Raw genomic sequence first — 13,159 nt, 5'->3', positions numbered from 1 at the left:
AGCCTATTTATTTTTCAGATGAGGCACAAATATGTCATTAGCCCGGCCCACTCTAGTCCATAAAAAGTCTGAAATAGAGCTAGAATTTATGTCCAAATCAATTTATTTTTATATTATTATTTAAAAAAATAAAAAAATAAAAGATAAATTAAAATAGATTTAGCTGAGAATAAAATATCATGTATCATTTGCTTGTGTTATAAAAGAGAACGTAATTTTTAACTAGCTAATTTACTTGTGAAACAATATTATGAAATATTAAACCTCAATCGGACTCAGGCCAACCTTTTTGGCCTAACTGGGTTATTTGGGCTGGGTTTGGGCCTGAATTATCCAAAAAATTTCAGGCCTAAGTCTGAAAAATATTCAAGTCGGATTGGGATAAAGGCATTCCCCCCTACCCACTTCCCATTACAGATAGAATTGAAGAGTAATAGGAATAGCAATGGTAGGGTCCATGCAAAATTTGTCCCACCTATATCCAAATCCCATTAAAATTCTACCATCCGAATCCATTCCTAATCCAATTAAAAATCTGCCAAATATTTCAAACACATTTCATCAAAAAATAGTAAATTTATTGGGTTCCCTGAGTATAAATAATTGGCAAACTACATAAATATAAATGAATTTTGTAGCATAATGGTAAAAGTTGGATATGATGTATATGAAGTTTGAAAGTTCAAATCCCTTCGCGATAGATATATTTTTATCTAATTATATATTTATATATATCCGGGAGAGAAGGTCAGATGAGGCAATTGGAAGTTTCCCTTACGAAACCCCTTGTATGGATCTATGAGGACATCATGACGGCCGATTTGTATGGGCACAAACCAAGTCAAGAGGTTGTGGCGCTTTTAAAAAATGCTAGTCAACCTCGGTCACATCATCCATTTATGCTGTGACATTTAAAAACGAGCAAAGTTGATATTAATCCCCTTCAAACTCCTTCGACCTATAAGCAAAGTTGTGAACTATTATTTTCTAGCTCTAAAATAATGACAATGCCACGAAACCATCATGGACAAACAAAAATAGATTGATAATTAGGGAGCCACAAAATGTAAGGACTAAATTTTGAGGTTCAAAATGAAATTTTATCCAGATAAAACATGTTATAAATATATAATATATAAAATATTGATTTATTATATATATATATATATATATATATATATAAATGTTGATATTAGTTATAATATGAAAATATAGAAGTGTTGGATAATTAAAAAATTATTAGTTGGATCAGGTCAACTGCGGAGCTGAAAGAGAAGGAGAACTAGAGTAGTGTTTCTTTATGGTTAGATTGGCCTTATCTGATTCAACAGAAAATTTTGCTTTACAATGACTATTAAGATTGCCTTATGGTGTCATGGTAACTGTCATTGTGCATTGACTCATTCTCAGGCAAATGCTCTTCTGTGAAATAATGACAACATTTGTACTTACATGAGGCACTTGCAAATGATAATCAAAAGCAAAAAAGATAGAGGGTAATAGTAAGGATCCAATTAATGCATGGTATCTAATTTCTAGAAATGGCTTAAAAGAGGTAAAAACCAAATGAATAACACAGATGCGAAAGAATGGTAGATAACAAATAAACGGGGCAGATTTTGCATGGCCTTCAGATGGAGCTGAATAGTAAACCTGTTCAGTGAAAATCTTTAACAAATATTTTATATTTTATAAATGGGTTGTTAGAATTAGTTATTTTTATATTATGAACATACTTTTGTTTGCTAGAGTTAAACCTAATTTCTTTTTTTTATGTGTAAATTTTGAAAGTTTAGTATTTAATTCTTCTAATTTTAATTTCAGATCATTATTTTCTGTAGCTAGTTGATCTTTTTCTTTAAAAATAAGTTTATTTTTTTAGGTAGCTATAGTTTAAAAATTATTTATTTCTTTCCTAATTGTTTTAATTCGAAAAGAATCTTCAATGCATTTTGTAATTCTTCTAACATAAAATCAAAACACAATTTCGGTTTTACCTTATCTTTTTGTGTTATAAAATACAAGTTATTTACCTTTTGTTTTTCTTCTTCTTTGGAGATGAAATTTTCGCTATTGCTTCAAGTTGTCTTCTTCTTCTTTTTCTTTCTTGTCTCCCCCTTAACTGAAGTTTTCTTTCCTCTTTTCTCTTTCTTCTTTTTTTTTTTTTTTGTTCAGCTCCTTCTTAGTTGAAGCTTTACTTCTTTCTTCTTGCTTCTTTTTCTTCATCATCCTCAGGAATTATCTGAAGTTTTTGATGATTAAGGATAGGTTTTCATCTTCAGCACCAGATTCCTCAATTTCTATGTTGTCTTCTAGATTTGAGGACTTGAATGCTAATATTATCTTCCTTTTATTGCTATCCTCTTCTTCTTGATTCATTATGGTTAGCTCATGGGTCATGAGAGAACCCAACAGCTCCTCTAAGAATAGCAAGTTTAGATTCTTTACCTCTTGAATAGCCGTCACTTTCTCTTCCTATGACCTAGCAAAGATCTAAGAATCTTCCTCACAAAATTAGCATTAGTATATGGTTTTTTTAATGATTTAAAATTATTAATAATATTTATAAATCTTAAAAATATTTCAAAAATAGATTTATATAATTGTATTGTAAATATTTCATAATTTTGTGCTAGCATATTAATTTTTGATTCTTTCACTTTATTAGTTCCTTCATAAATTATTTTTAATTTATCCCAAATTTTCTTAGCAAAACACCACGTACAAATTCTATTAAATTTATTTTTATTAAGTGCACAATAAAGTATATTCATTGCCTTTGCATTCAATTGTGCTAATTTCTTTTCATTATTGTCCTATTCACTTTCGTATTTGGGAATATGAACTCTATTTATAATTTTAATGGGTGCATGTGGGTTATGTACTATTATATTATATAAATCATAATTTTGTGCTTGAATAAAATTTTTCATATGCGATCCACATCCTTGGAGACCAGAACGCAAGTTCTTGGATGCCACCCTTCCACACCATGCAAAACAAAAGCACTGTGCACATGGGATGCACAATATTGCCCCCCAAGCCGAGCTCTCATGCCGAGTACTCTAGATTGAGCTCCCATGCCGAGCACTCCAGGCCGAGCTCCATATGGAGCACTCCAAGCTGAGCTCCCAAGCTTAGCTTTGATGTCGAGATCTCCAGGCCGAGCTCATAGGCTGAGCATTACAAGTTGATCGAGCTTTAATGCTTCGTACTCCATGCCAAGCTCTCATGTTGAGCACTCCCATGTCGAGTCTCCTACGGCCAAGCTCATGATGGTTGAGCATTCGATGGCCAATTCTTTGACAACTGAACTCTGAAAGGTTGAGCTCACAAAAGCCGAGGCCAAGCACTCGAGGTCGAGCTCTCATGCCTAGCACTTCAGGCCGAGTTCCTAAGCTGAACAATTCAAGTTGAGCTTCAATGCCAAGCACTCTAGGATGAGCACTCCAGGCCAGGCATTTAAGGATTAATGATCTAGAAAAATCACTATAGTTGGATGTTTTGTATTCTCTTGCTATTTCTCACTATTATTCTAATACCCTGCCTAACTTAAGCATCGAAGGATGCTCGGCTAGGGCCACCCTAGCAGATCTTTCTCTTCTCTTTTTGTATAGATCCGCGACTCCACCGAAGATCCGTGCTCCGCCTTCCACCATCGTGGACCTAACGGATTGATTGGTGGCCTCCATCCTCCAAATCATCAAAATATGGTCGGGTAGGATGTCACGCCCCCGATTATGGGAACCGCTGCATACTCATAGGGAACTCCCCCACAAGCATGCAAGGCATCTCATAATGATATCACAAGCAAGCAGTGAAACACCCCCGACCTGAGATCGCAAGCCAAGAGTCATCATAAAAACCATTGCATACTCATGGGGAACTCCCCCCACAAGCATACAGGGCATCTTATAATGATATTATAAATAAGCAGTGGAATATATTTAAATAATCAATGTTCAAACTTTAATTTAAATAACTAGAATGTCTCACAAAACCAATAATATTTAAAAGATCTTACATCAAACTCTAGTCAAATCTTGATCTAAATTCAAAGGTATCAAATTTTGTCTTTGGTCATTCTTTCGATGATAACCCCGTGCCATCTTAGTTCTTAGAATCTATAAAAATAGTAAGATATGAAATAATAAACCACACAACCCAATAAGTAATGAACACTTTAACCAGATTAATCAGGCAATAAATTAAATAATTATTTATAGAAAATAAGCATATGGAATTCATCAATTCAAAATCAAATCTCAATACGTAGTATTATCAAAATATCATGCATGTCAAATTTAATCTTTCTCAAAATCGAATTTCGTTCGTAAATCCAAATTATTTCAAATCATCAAGTTCTTCTCATCAACCATGAGCTATGACCTTATTTTCTTTGTGGCAGGATCATAATACCACGTATCTACTTGCGGTATGCCACGCATCATCTCACAGCAAAGTTTGATTACGTATCTGCTTATAGTATGTCATGCATCTTCTTGTAACATAAGTTTTTTAGGACAAATTAAGTGCCAAAATATTAGTTCCCATTAGTGGGGTCTTTAAACTAAAGAGATTCTCAGAACGTATAGAACAGAGAAGAGCTGAGATGAAAAGAGAACTGATGTATTAGGCTTCTCTCACTAAAACATTATATTTCTCTCACTGGCATGGCACGAGCTACAGTGCTCGGCTACAGTGCCTTGCTTCAGTAGAAAATTAAACAATGCTTACAGGAATCAAGTATTTATAGACTTGTGAAGAGCTGCCCTGCTGAGTCTTGCTCTGGAAGAAACCTGGTAGCTTGCAGGGGAAGAAGACAAGCTTGGTATCTTGCTGAGGAAGAAGAAGAAGCCAGCTGTGGTGGAGTGCCAGCTGTCCAGCTGAGTAGAGAATTCTAGAATCGATCTTCAGCCGGCTGTATTGCTGAGATGATGATAGTTGATAGGCCCCCTCAAGCCGAGGATACTGGAAGAATTCGAAGCTTGGTTGTAAGAAGAAGATGACGCTGAGTCGAAAGGGGCTTCGTGAATATGTCAGCCGGTTGATCAGAAGAGGTGATATAAGACAGGTGAACTTCTTTGGAGAGTACCTTTTCATGAATGAAATGATAGTCTATCTCTATGTGCTTGGTGCGAGCATGAAAGACCGGATTATTGGCAAGAGACATGGCTGAAACGTTGTCGCAGAAGATTTCAGTAGGCATTGTGAATTTGCCAATTAGTTCGGATAGCAGTCTGCGAAGCCAAATTATTTCAGAGGCTTCTACTGCAAGTGCGCGATACTCGGCTTCTGTGGAGGACCTGGCAACTGTGGGTTGTTTTTTTGCACACCAGGAAATTGGATTAGAGCCCAGGTAGATGCAGAAGCCAGATGTTGAGCGTCTATCTGAAGTATTCCCTGCCCAGTCTGCATCACTGAATGCAGTTAGGACCAATGGGCTGGGAACGTAGGTCAATGAGTAGTCCAGAGTACCCTTGATGTAGCGAAGAACCCTTTTAAGGTGTTGAAAGTGAACATGTAAAGGGTTATGCATGAACTGACAAAGGAAGTTTGTTGCAAATGATATGTCAGGTCTGGTCACAGTAAGATATTGCAGTGACCCAGCCAGACTTCGATAGAAATCTGGATTGGAGAAGGGAGTGGAGTCCTCTGAAGCTATGCAAGATAATGTAGAGAGAGGAGATGTGAGTGGCTTACAGTCTTGCATCCCTGCTTTTTCAAGAATCCTAGTAGCATATGTCCTCTGACTCAGGATAACACCACTATCAGTGTAGGTTGCAGAAATGCCCAAGAAATAAGAGAGCTGACCCAGATTTTTCATCTTAAATTGGAGGTGAAGTTGGGCAATCAAATCAGAAGTAGCAGAGGGATCATTTCCAGTGACAAGAATATCATCAACATATATGAAAACATAAATTTGAACGCCAGTCTGCTGATATAGAAGAAGTGAGGGATCAGCCGAACTTGTTCGAAAGCCCTTGTTGAGTAAGAATCCGGACAGAGTAGCGTACCATTGACGAGGGGCTTGTTTGAGACCATATAAAGCCTTCTTGAGCCTGCAAATGTGATTGGGAAATACAGGGTCCGCAAAACCTTGCGGCTGTTCCATGAAGACAACTTCATCAAGCTTCCCATGCAAGAAGGCATTGGATACATCTAACTGTGTGATCTGCCATTTGTATGTGAGAGCTAGTGTGATGAGTGCTCGAATGGTTGGGAACTTTGCTACAGGGCTAAAAGTTTCAGTGTAATCAAGTCCATACTCTTGTTTAAATTCTTGAGCCACTAGCCTTGCCTTATGCCTTGCAATAGAGCCATCAGAATTCTTTTTGAGCTTGAATGTCCAGCGGCAGCCCAGTACATGTTGATTTGGTGGTCGCGGGACCAGATCCCATGTTTGTTGATCCATTAGAGCAGTGATCTCTTGAGACATAGCCATTCTCCAAGCTGAATCAGACGCTGCCTTAGTGAAGCAGGTAGGTACTTCAGCCGCTGAATCGTTTGCCAGTAAAGAGAAAACTCGTTTAGGCTTAAGTGATCTGGTTTGTGCTCTTGGGACCATGGGGTGTCATTTTGGATTTTGAGGAGTGAATGAAGGTGCGGAAGCGGGGTTGGGTAGGGAGGAAGATGAAGTGGTTGATGTATTTGTGGGATCTGAAAGTAGAGGCGGAGATGCAGGTTTTGTAGATGCAGAAGTATTGTAGGAACTGGAAGAAGGTGGAAAGCATAATGAGCTAGGAAGTAACAGAGGATAGGGTAGAATAGGAGGCTGAGTAGATGTAGACTTCTTAGCTTCAGAGAAAGGGAAGTGAGTTTCATCAAATTTCACATGTCTGGACACAAAAACTCGACCATTTGTGGGACTATAGCATCTGTACCCTTTATGAGAGGTGGAATAGCCTAAGAAGACACATGGTGTGGATCGTGGCTGAAGCTTACTGGTGGTGTATGGTTTAAGCCAAGGAAAGCACCGGCATCCAAACACTTTGAGAAACCCATAATCCGGGACCTGATGAAATAAAATTTCATAGGGGGATATGTGGTCCAGGGATTCAGAGGGTAGTCTGTTTATTAAGAATGATGCAGTAAGAAGAGCCTCAACCCAGAAATGTGAGGGCATGGAAGCTTGAAGGAGCAGACTGCGAACCATCTCAATCAGGTGCCTGTGTTTGCGTTCCGCGATCCCATTCTGTTCCGGTGTGTATGGGAAGAGAACTGCTGAACGATCCCATGTTTAGAGCATAAGGTATGAAACTGATGATTCTGAAATTCTCCTCCGCCATCAGAGCGAAGTTTTTTAATGGATGTAGAAAGCTGATTTTCAGCCATTGCTTTAAAGTGGACAAAGCAGGAGAACACGTCTGACTTAGCAACAATGGGGTACACCCAATTAAATCTTGAGTGGTCATCAATGAAGACTACATAATATCTGAAACCTTTCCCTGAAGACATGGGTGAGGGACCCCAAACGTCTGAATGGACTAAGGCAAGAGGTTGCCTGGTATGCTTCTCTGCAGCTTGAAAAGGTAATTTGTGGCTCTTTGATTGATTACATGTGACACAAGATGGCATCTCTGAGTAGGGCACTCCCTGCAGCCTGCACACTTGTGATACGGTAGCAGAATTGGGGTGGCCTAATTTGTGATGCCAGAGGACACTTGAGTTTGGTGAAGCCTGTAGTGCTGTTGTAGAGGCAGTGAAGGGTTTTGTGGTCGTTGTGGAAGATGAAATGGAGTAGAGACCATCAGTACACTGACCCTGAAACAGTGTCTGCCCTGTTGTCTTGTCCTTAATCACACATCCACCCGAGTCGAAAATGACAACACAATCATTATCAACAGCTAATTTATGTACTGACAGAAGATTGTGTGAAATTTGTGGTGAATGAAGCAATTGAGAGAGGCGAAAACTGTGAGAGTCAGTAGTAATCGTACTAGAACCGGAATGGGTAATGGGAATCGAATTGCCATCACCTACTGAAATCTGATCTGTACCGGGGAATGGTGATGCATTGTGAAGAGCAGCAGGGTCAGCTGTAATGTGGGAAGACGCTCCACTGTCGATGATCCAGTTTCTTGTTTGTGTGGAGGGAGGTGCTGTAAACAGCGCCTGATGGGTTGTATCTGGAGGGGAATACTGAGCATTTGGGTATAGGCGGAACCAGCAATTTGAAGCTGAGTGCCCAGTCTTCTTGCAGATTTGACACTCAATGAAGTTTGAGTTGTTACGCCCGGACCGTCCACTTCCTTGCCATCCTCTTCCCTGCCATCTGCCTCTATTTTGGTCATAGGACCATCGTCCACGTCCTCGGGGGAATTGGTTTTTTGATTGGCCCCTTCCACGGACAGCAGAGAGAGCAAAAGACGACGCTGTACTAGAATGCTGTGAGTCTTTGTTAAGCAGGATAATTTCTTCACTGTTCAATAATGCATAAAATTCATCTAGTGGGAGAGAGGAGGATCTAATTCGGATAGCAGTAGAGAAGGCGTCGTAGGCCGGTGGAAGACCATTTAGAATGTAGAGGATTATATCTTCTGATTCCATTGTGGAACCGGCTGCTGCCAGGGTATCTACCTTTATCTTGATCTCTCCCAGATATTGTTGCATGGATTTGTCATCCTTTTTCAAATTGTGGAGCTCATTCTTAATTTGAATGATGTGTGATCTGGAGGTAGAGTTTAGCCTTGTTTCTAAAGCAGACCAAATTTGAAAGCTATGGTCTAAGTTTACTACATGGTGTAGAATAGCAGGAGAAATTGTTGAATTAAGAGCAGTGGCTAAGAACTGATCAGTCAGAAGCCAATTATCATATTCTTCTGAGCTGCTGGAAGGGCCTGAGGGAGGTTTACATATAATTGATCCATCGAGGAAACCGAAAAAACCTGATGCTCGAAATACCCGAGAGATCTGCGATTTCCATGTAAGGTAGTTGTCCGATGCAAGTTGAATGGAAACAAGAGATGTGATTCTTGTAACCAGAAACTTGAGTTTTGGAGAGAATATCAAGTCGGATGAGTGTTGAACTTCTTCCGATCGAACTGAGGATGTCATTGACTCTTCTGCAGTGTCTGCCGCTGAGAGTAGTTACTTGGGGTGGGATATAGAGATTCGAGTGATAGTTGGGAAGAAGGAGGGTGAGAATTTGATGGAAGGGAGGACCGCCTGCTCTGATACCATAAAGAGATTCTCAGAACGTATAGAACAGAGAAGAGCTGAGATGAAAAGAGAACTGATGTATTAGGCTTCTCTCACTAAAACATTATATTTCTCTCACTGGCATGGCACGAGCTACAGTGCTCGGCTACAGTGCCTTGCTTCAGTAGAAAATTAAACAATGCTTACAGGAATCAAGTATTTATAGACTTGTGAAGAGCTGCCCTGCTGAGTCTTGCTCTGGAAGAAACCTGGTAGCTTGCAGGGGAAGAAGACAAGCTTGGTATCTTGCTGAGGAAGAAGAAGCCAGCTGTGGTGGAGTGCCAGCTGTCCAGCTGAGTAGAGAATTCTAGAATCGATCTTCAGCCGGCTGTGTTGCTGAGATGATGATAGTTGATATAAACATAGTTAGGCTGAGAGTTCAAAATAATCATGTAATTCATATCTTAGTTTAATAAAAATACAATAAATCATGCGATATCAAAATCAATCGAACGAATTCAATATTTCCAACCATGCATTATCATAATATTCCAAAATAAAGCATATTTAATAATAAAATATCGTTCGTCAATTCAAGCATCATAAATAGTATGATTTAAATTTATTAATACAATAATTATATAATTTGTTGATAAATCTAGAAAAAGAGTTACATTAGTTACCTTGCGAGTAAAACCAAACTACAAGTCTAAATAATTTCAGAATTTTTTCTCAGAATCTAAGACTCCGGTGAGCGCTCAATTGAAATCTCCGATAAGCACTATGAGCCAAGGTTGTTGGACGTCAAAAGGAGAAGAAAAAAAGAATGACAGTGGTTTAGCGGTGGCGATCAGCATAATCTATTTGTGGGCAGGCGAAAAGGGGGGTGAGGTCTTTAAAGCTGATGGAGTCTAGATTTTCTAGCTCCCATAGAAAATTGGAATAGAGGAGGAGTCCGTCTCCTACTCCAAGTCGAATGAGGCTCTATTCTTTTTTTTCATCTCCAACTCCAAGTCAAACAAGGATTTATCTTTTTTTTTTTTTCATCTCCTAGTCCAACTCTTTCATCTGGATTAGTTAAGTGGATTGACCCCAGTTTCTTATTAGTTAGGCTCGGTATTATATAGGAGTTGGGCATCAATAGTTTACATCAAAGTTTTTAGATTATTGAACTAAGAGGTGTGCTATTAATAATCATCTACACTACTTAATCGTGCAATAAAGACGAGAAGAACGGTAAATGCTAGACGGAAATATCATAGGTTTCCCTTTATTTATGACTTTTATTTTTTTCCAAGTCGATAAATAAGCCCCTTACTCTTGTCTAATGAAGCTGCATTGAGTTAAGCATTGGAGTAGTCACTCATTTGTCCCTTTAATTATATGCTTTCCCTTTCACCCATTTCCAAGCTGTAGAGCTGGGTTAGGCCTCCCCTTCACCTGCCATTGCCGTCGTGGAGGGGGATTGCTTTATTCTTTTTGTCAGTCCGTAGTGAGATTAGCTCTCTTTGACACCTTGGTACCTTGCAACTGATCAAATGAAGCTGATCAGCCAGGGAAATGTTGGTATTCTGGGCTGGGCTCCTTTGCTTACGTATGTCCCTGAAAGAGATACCCACACCAACCTAATATAGTCTAATCCAATCTAATCCAATCTAATCCAATCTGATCTATATGTTAAGAGACAGAACAATTATGTTAACCCTGGGGCAAAGCCAGGCTCGTGAACAAGTCAACCAAGGAGGCAGCAGCGAGTCCATGACATAATGACCTCCCGTTCTTTAAATCCGCATTGTCTGCAAGTAGATTGAGAATGCTTATCATGGCGACATCATCACTGGGTTTTATGTTTAACAGGAACATTTCTTTGAGATCTATGGCTTCATTGAAAAAATTTACTCCAGCCATTGGCTTTAATCCTTGTGTTTTTTCATTGAAAAAATTTCGTGATTGCCTCCGGTTCAGAGATTCGGAATGAAGCTTAAGAAAAATGGTTAATGGTGCCCCATCAAAGCAACATGTGAGCAAAGTCTTGTTAGTTTTGACCATGAATATATCTGTCTACATCTTAGCAAGCGTAGCAAAACTCTATATTGGACACTCTTATGCCTTGAGGTAACAATTTCTACTGAGGAACGAGCTGCATGCCTGGTCTCCATGGTTTGCACTTGGATAATGATCATGTTTAGAATTGTGTATCCCCCAGACTCTGTTGCTCGTCGTCTTAGCATTCAAGGTATGATTGTAGGAGCCCAGATCCTGTTCAAGCAAGGTTGTTAAGTTATTGAGTAATTTAAGTTATCATGTATCATAAGCTATTTAAGTTGTCATTCATAGTTTAACATGAATGTTAACCTTCATCATTCAATATGTCTCCATTGCTCTCTCTCTCTCTCTCTCTCTCTCTCTCTCTCTCTCTCTCTCTCTCGGCCTAACCATTACAACCAGTTTGTCATGATTGATTGATTATCGAATCCATTTTAGTGCAATATATATATATGAACCATGAACTGAGTTTGTGGATATTAATGGAATACATGCAATACTATAGTGAATACATGATCATACCGTTATCCTTATATAGTGTAACAAAAATCAGTAAATAAGGCGACCAATGCCATGAGCTTAAGCTTAAGTTGGCAACCAATCGAAACTGGTTCGCTGCTTGTCCTAATTTTACTAGGCATGCGATATTTCTGAACTATTATACCAAGAAGAGTAAATTGTTTTTTAATTTCAAAAATTAAAAATTTCTAAATATAAGTATTTTGGAATTACTAAATAAAGTTTTTTACATGAAAAACTTAATCTCCACTCATGTTCCTAAAACTCCCTCTTCCTTTTTCGCTTCCCCTCCTCCATGGGCCGGCTCCATCTCTTATAAAATGTGTAGGCTCTTTGTTAGGATTTTAATTCTGTCGTGAGTTCGAATCTTCTTCAGTTTGTACAAACATGAACTTGTTATTGATCACTGTTTCTATTTTGACTAGTAGCGGGTGATTGAAATGCACACACACAAGTTATAGATATTAGATTGCATTACATATTCATCACCCTCTTGTTCTCTTCTCTTGCTTTCCCCTACAAATATTGCAAACTCCTTGTCTTGCTCATTGCATGGTGCCCAAACTCACAACCCCCGCTACTGAGTCGTTGGGCATGAAAGGGATTCCTTCGTGCAAATCCATTGTTGGATCATCCATTAGTTGCTTTAAGAGTTGTGCAGATAGATGTATAAATGATGGAGTTCGAAGTGCTTTGTGATATATCCGGTGGGTGAACCAATGGTGGATTAGTGCGAAAGAGGGTGAATCCTCCTTCCATATAAAAGAAGTAACCCTATTCCACACACTCTTTCACTATGGTTAAGATTGGAAATAGGCTCGAGCTGGGCTACGAGCTAGGCTTGAACAAGTTCAGATCGAATTTGGGCTTAAATATAGAGCCCATTTATTTTTTGGACCGAGTTTAAGTATGCCATTGGTCCGGATCTGTCCCAAGCCCAAATAAGGCTCGAAACTGAGCCCGAATTCAGGTCCAGATAAATTTATTTTTATATGTCGTTATTTGTAGAGAATAATAAGAAAGTAAATGACAAATTAGAATGAGTTTAGCTGAGACTAGTGCATCATGTATCATTTACTTATGTCATATAAGGGAGCTTAATTTTTAACTATCTTATTCACTTGTAAAGCAATATTATGAAATATTAAACTTCAATCGAGTTCGGTCTACACCTATTTTAGGCTCAAATGAGTAACTCGGGCCGGACCAATCGGGCTTGGGTCAGCCCAGGACTTGGCTCAGATCGGGCTTGAATTTGAATTATTCAGAATTTTTTGGATTTAAGTCCGGCCTGAAATCTATAAAAAAAAAAAATTTAGGCCGTTCGAAAGGTGCATGGGCAGGCCCAGCCTGGCCCACTTCTGGCCCTAAATGTGGTAGTGGCATGTACCACTAATTTATAATAGAAAAACAGCAAATCCGCGGGAGGACGCACGTGCAGATCCTGGATTCG

The sequence above is a fragment of the Phoenix dactylifera genome, chromosome 6 (genome assembly GCF_051530095.1).
Source record: "Phoenix dactylifera cultivar Ajwa chromosome 6, Ajwa_hap1_PhDact_Kaust_v1.1, whole genome shotgun sequence".
Taxonomy (NCBI): Eukaryota; Viridiplantae; Streptophyta; class Magnoliopsida; order Arecales; family Arecaceae; genus Phoenix; species Phoenix dactylifera.
This window is presented reverse-complemented; position numbering follows the sequence as displayed.